The sequence below is a fragment of the Artibeus jamaicensis genome, unplaced genomic scaffold, assembly GCF_021234435.1.
Source record: "Artibeus jamaicensis isolate MK-2021 breed Jamaican fruit bat unplaced genomic scaffold, CSHL_Jam_final contig_518, whole genome shotgun sequence".
Taxonomy (NCBI): domain Eukaryota; kingdom Metazoa; phylum Chordata; class Mammalia; order Chiroptera; family Phyllostomidae; genus Artibeus; species Artibeus jamaicensis.
The window spans coordinates 5,318,160-5,324,446 of record NW_026521870.1 but is presented as its reverse complement, the minus strand read 5'-3'; the positions used below and the strand labels follow the sequence as shown (position 1 = coordinate 5,324,446).

Sequence of the window (6,287 nt, the reverse complement as noted above, 5' to 3'; positions counted from 1 at the left end):
TTACATAATTTATGTAACTATGTCACTGTTAAAGAGAAAGTTTCAGTGACTAGCACTATGTGTAGAGCATAACAAATGTCTGATGATTATTAACTACAGTTATGGTAACTTATGTTTCTCATTATCTTGCATATATATACACACACAGATATATATATAAGACACAGTTTATATATGATTTTATATTTATGTATATTATATACATACACATAAATACTCATGTATATGAATTCTTATTCATAGTCAACATACACAGCTGTAAAGGAGATACTCTTTTAGCATAATGTGGAATGATCATTAAATTTATCATTTATATTTTTATTCATTTAATAAATATGCTGAGTGTATTCTATATGCTAAGTTCTGTCCTAAAACTAGGAATAAACAAGACCTGATTTCCACCTAAGGAAGCCTACATTCTACTTCCAAGCAAGGAAGAAAGATACCTACTCCTACTGCATCATCATATTTTCAACTTTTTAAAAAATTTTATTTAGTTATTTTTCAAGTACAGTTTTCTGTCTATTTCTCCCATCCCAGCCCACCCTGCCCCATGCTCCCCACTTCTCTCCCATTTCCACCCCCCTTAGTTCTTGTCCCCGTGTCCTTCATACTTGTTCCTCCAAATCCCTCCCCTTTTTTATTTTCTTTCCCAAAAAATATTAGAAATGCATACAAAATACAGATGCAACAATTTGAAATTAGTTACCAATAATTCAATCATTATGTTTTGCTTAATTTCAGAGTTCCTGCATCTATATACTACACCAATGGTGTATGACACCTTGCATGACTGTTTTACATGCTTTCTGATATCTGAGCCAAGGAATCCACAGCCTCAATATCTCTTGTATCTTTTTACATATTGTTAGAACCCAACCCTTTTTAGATACTTTTCCATGTCACAGCAACCATGCAACCTAAATAAAATGCCAATTACTATCTAGTCTACCAACTGTTCAGTGCCACATTCAAAGTAACACACTCTGGTAATCAAAATAATTAAAAGCAATGCATATCTTTAACTGCATCTCTCAAAATATCAAAAGCAGATCTAATCCATAATTCCTGGCATTGAGGTACCATTCCTTAATAACTCATTTCCTTTTGCTTTTGCTCTTTAACTTTTCCTCTCCCACACCAAAACTCTCCCCAACATCCAGTCTATGTAGAGCAATATTCTTCAGTTATTAATTGTATATTATATATTTATTAATTATTTTAAAAACTTGAAACAAGCCAAATACCCATAAGAACACGATAGGTGCTTAATAGCTCATATTGAAGAGACATGTTCATCAAGTTTCCACAGTTTTCCTGGAAATCAAACATGGTCATTTGATAACCAAAGAAGATATGCCATATAAAACTCATTACTGATTCCAGAAACATTTGTATTTGATTGAAGGTTTTATGGCTAGTAATATATCCATGAATATATTAGCAGTAATATTTATTTATTATAATAATTATCTAAGCAATTCTGATATTAGCATCTTTAGCTCAAAATGTCTACTGCCTTTTAAATATCATACAGTATTATAAGTTTATAATAGTAGTCCACTGAAGTTCAACTAAGGATCAGAATTAAGAGAAAATATGTTATAAAATCAAATGTTTATTACTTTTGTATTATCTAAGTATTGTATCTAAATTTTGAGAGATTGCATGCAAATTTAAGTCCTTCATTGAGGACCTTACTTCTTATGAAGTGTTTTCATTCACAAAAGTTTAAATCAAAAGGTACATAGAAATTGAGTTGTATTCAACTTGGGGAAAAAGGGTAATAGCTACTCAGCCTTTTTTGTTGTTTGTTTTATTTGTAATTTATTATTTACTAGAAAGACTTTTTAATATGCAAATGTATTTCTTCCACGAGTCCATATTACTTCATTCTTTTCTGGAAACTTTCTTCTGTTAGTTGTTGCATTTTTGAAGAGTCTGGGCCATGAGAAGTTTGCCTAAGTTTTAGACAGTGAAGTTTTTGATGTTCTGGCAGTAAGTGTTAACCTGGACTGCAATGAGCAGTGAATCCATCCTAGCTGGAGGGGTTAGGGTGGTTTGAAAAGTCTGGATATGGGAATTCTCAACTCAGGCATTTCATGTTCCTCTGCTGGAGACACTGCTGATGCTGGTGTTACTGCTATGGCTGTTCACTCATGTTCCTCAAGTATGCATTATATTTACCTATATCTTGGTTCATTTTATCCACTCTGTCCATCAGCAACTATGGATTCTTTCCCAAGGATTGCTGTTAGATGCTATAGCTGACTTCTTCTCAAGCTCCTACATTAGGATGTTGATTTTTAATTACAATAGGCACTTCAAACATGTGCTTGAAGGTAACGCTTCCTTTTTCAATGCTTCAGGAGAAAAAATCTCTGCTTTACAAACTTCCATTAGTGTGGGTATCAGTCTGCATGCCTTCACTGAGAGAGACCTTTGGGCAGTTTTTATGGGATGGTAAATGAGAATGACAGTTTTTCAATAGCATGCTGGTAATTGAACTGAGAATCCAGGTGTGCCAAGTGAGGAATGAGCCATCACATGTGGACTGGTACCAGCCCAGGTGGAGATGGTCAGTGTTTCCACCGTGAAGGCTCTTCATCATTTCCATCTGATGCAGGACTTCGTCATAATCAGTATCATCTTCTTTGTGTTGGGGAAAAGGAAAGCAGCTGGTAATTTCAAGTCTGTCTTCTACACTCAGGCCCAAAATCACTCCTTTGAACCACCTCAGTTCCTTGTCCTGCTTGATGATATTTTATTATCTTTAATACCGCCAAGCCATCTATTGTGCTTGCTTCAGGCTGAATCTCTGGACCTTCCCTTGTCGTTGCTTTTTCCTGCCACACTGGTGGTGGAGCTAGAAGAGGTGGTGGTCATCTTACCACCAGGGCAGAAAAAAAGAGTTCAGTGTCTCCTGACCAGAGCTTTCACAATACAGTCTTGTTGTTGTTTAATTTTTACTTATTTATCTTTAGAGGGAAGGGAAGGATAGAGGGAGAGAAATATCAATGTATGGTTGCCTCCCATGTGTCCTCTGCTGGGAACTGGCCTGCAACCCAGGCATGTGCCCTGACTGGGAATCGAACCTCGATCCTTTGGTTTGCAGGCCCACACCCAATCTACTGAGCTACACCAGCCACAGCTGTTGTTGTCGTTTTGGTTTTTATATTTGACCTGTTTTTTTAAACATTTTTATTGTTGTTCAAATACACTTTTCTGCCTTTCCCTTCCCCACCATTCCAACCCTCCCCACCTCCCTCCCCTAATTCCACCCCACCTTGTTATTGTCCATGTGTCCTTCATAATTGTTCCTGTAAAACCTCCACCCTTTTCACAATATAATCATGAACAATACCTAAACTAATTTGGAAATTTTCATTTTTACAGCTGGAATTCATGTAATAAATATTATTTTTGTCCCAGGCATTATTCATAAGCTAGAGGATAACTAAAATTTATTTACCATTTTCTGTATATTAGCTCACTTAATATACACAGCAATTTTGAGGCAAATATTATCTTTATTTTACCAATGAGTAAAATGATTTTCAGAGAGATTGAAAAATTTTCCTGACACACAGCTAATACATGGCATAGGTGAGATTCAATGCTAAATTTTATCTGACCTTGAAGTTCTTTTCAGTTATGTGAAATACTTTTGTAGAAGAAATATTAACAATAACCATATGACTAAAAATAATAATTCATCATATTTAAGACTATGAATAAAACAATGTAAATAAAAATACAGGCATTTACACATCAAAGGCATTTATTTTACTTTTACTTAATAGAAAGAATGGATGTTTGAGAAAGAAAAATTAAAATAAGTATATTCATATCTGGTAGGATAAGATTATGCTTCCTATGGCAGAAATTCCAGTGTAATCATAATTTTAAGATCTTTATTCTCTTATTTCACAGTGGCAATGATCCGGGCTACTTTTATCTTATTCTCTGATTGTAGCTTCCGGTCTCATGGTACTAAAGATAAATCTTTCAGAATTCCTGCCGAAGCTTCAGCCATGACCTCTGCCTTCCATCTATCAGGAAAAGGTGGGGGGAAGCAACACTGCTTTGTCCATTAGTGACATTCCCTGGACACTGAACTTAGCATTTGCCCTACTTCCTACAGACCAGAATTTTGTCACATGTCAACACCTGTTCATGAGAGAAGCTGCAAAGTGAGCAAAATGGCTATTGACATCCCAATAGCAATTAAAAATTAGAGCATCATTTACTATGGGAGAAGAGGAAAATGAATATTGAAGGACAGCCAGATTTTCTGCTATACTTTTCAAAAAAAGCTCATTATCAAACTTCATGTCTAGGTTTTCCTCTTGTCATTATTAATAGCATCCTATTTTTCATGCGCTCACTGAAAATCTTCTATTTTTAAATGCATTTTACAGAGGTAGAGGGGGGTATAGTGGGATGAATAAAAGTGGGCTTAACATGGGGTGGGGAACACACAATAGAGTGTACAGATGATGTCTTATAGAATTGTGCACCTAAAATCTGCATAATTTTGTTAACCAGTGTCACCCCAATAAATTAAATTAAAAACAAGGAAAATAATAAGTACCTTTTAGCAAGTAATTACAGAAAAGTGACAGATTGTAGAACAGTACAAGTTTGGACTTGCAACATAGTCTTCTACTTGCAAGTTCTTTTTATTAATGTGTTCTAACTCTCTTCTCCCTCATTTTCTTCTTTCTTTAAAATAGGGAAACCCATGGTATTTGACTCTGAGGTTTACAGACATTGCAATGTAATGATTTAAGTAAGATATTTAGTGTCATGCTTGACATAAGGTAAGTATTCAGTAAAGAGTTTATTATTATTCTTTTCTTCATTTTGCCTCTTCCTTCCCCCTGTGATCCAAATCAAGTCAGTTGCCACAGCACAGCAAGTTAACTTATAAAATACTCACAATGTCTTGTCTTCCCCCATTCCCTGTGCTCAACATCATTTCATTAACACTCATTGTAGCTATCAGATCTAGCTCCCTAAACTGATCTCCTTGCTTTTATCTTTTTTCCTTCCCTGTGAAGCCATTCAAAACAACACGCTAGAAATGTTCTCCAAAAACCAACTCTTAGAAAAAAGATCTTTGTTATCTAGAGAAAAATGCAGAACATCTTATATTAAATAGGCATGCCACATATGGTAGTACTTTCAACAAAGTGAAGCGAAACTTCTGGTCTCCTGGAGTCAGAACTGTATGATGTAGACAGGCTGTCTTTGTGTGCAAACTCCTATAAGTTTGACAGTATTGGGATGATCACATTGCTTTAGAATTTTGGCTTTTTGTAAAAATCTTACTTTCAGTTCCTGAGGAAGATCTTCTTTACATGTTTTAAAAGCAATAGTAGTTTTATCCTTTAATATGCCTTTAAATACTTCACCAAAATTTTCCATGCCTAGTAATTTTTCCAATATGACATCTTCATGATTAAGAACCCATTTCATATCCTTAGGAATAGGATTCAGCAGAACTACCCCTGATTTCCTAGTGATGACCTGTTTTGTTGTATAGTGATGATATATAAGTTAAGGGATGTTTGAAAAAAACAGTATCTTCAAATCAATACATATTATCAACATTTTGTATGTAAAAGTGTCTCCTTTGTGCACCAGAATATACAGAAATGACACAAGAACACATTTCCCATGACTCTCACACCAAGAAGTCTCCTTGTTTTAACACATCTTGTGCTTCCATTCGGGAATTGCACCATGGTACCATTCCTGTTCTGCCAGGTAGTCTCATGCATGGAGGTCATATCACAGAATGTTGAAGAGCCCAGTGCAGATTTTGGAGACCTGATTATTCCAGTGATTGAATGACAAATGGGCTCAAATTTGGATAGCCTCTTCTTTCTTTACATAGATATAGCCAATCGTGCATCTTCTTCATGCTTTATTATTGGAGGTCGCTCTTTTCCATCATTTTTCTTGCACTTTTTGCTCTGTTTTCTGTGCTGTAAATTTTGCCTCGGTGCACCTCAGCTGCTGTACTAACTTAGAGCTTTTCAAGTGTCTGTTTTTGGCTTATCAGAAGCACAGTATCAGACTTCTTTTCTTAGGTCTTAGAAGATTCCTTAATTCTTTCCTTTAGCTCCAGGAAAGCTTCCTTCCTCCTTGTTTAAATGTATCTGCTGTGAAAGAAAGAAGGAGCTCCTATCCTCTGTGGCAGCATGGATGAAACTGGAGAGCATTATGCTGAGTGAAATAAGCCAGGCAGTGAAAGACAAATACCATATTATCTCACCTGT

At 35.5% G+C, this 6,287-nt stretch overlaps 1 pseudogene; it reads right to left on the bottom strand.

Annotated features, from left to right (window-relative positions):
* Positions 1-1,917: 1,917 nt before the first annotated feature.
* LOC119043131 (eukaryotic translation initiation factor 3 subunit H-like) lies at positions 1,918-2,886 on the bottom strand (annotated as a pseudogene).
* Between the last annotated feature and the right edge of the window lie 3,401 nt (positions 2,887-6,287).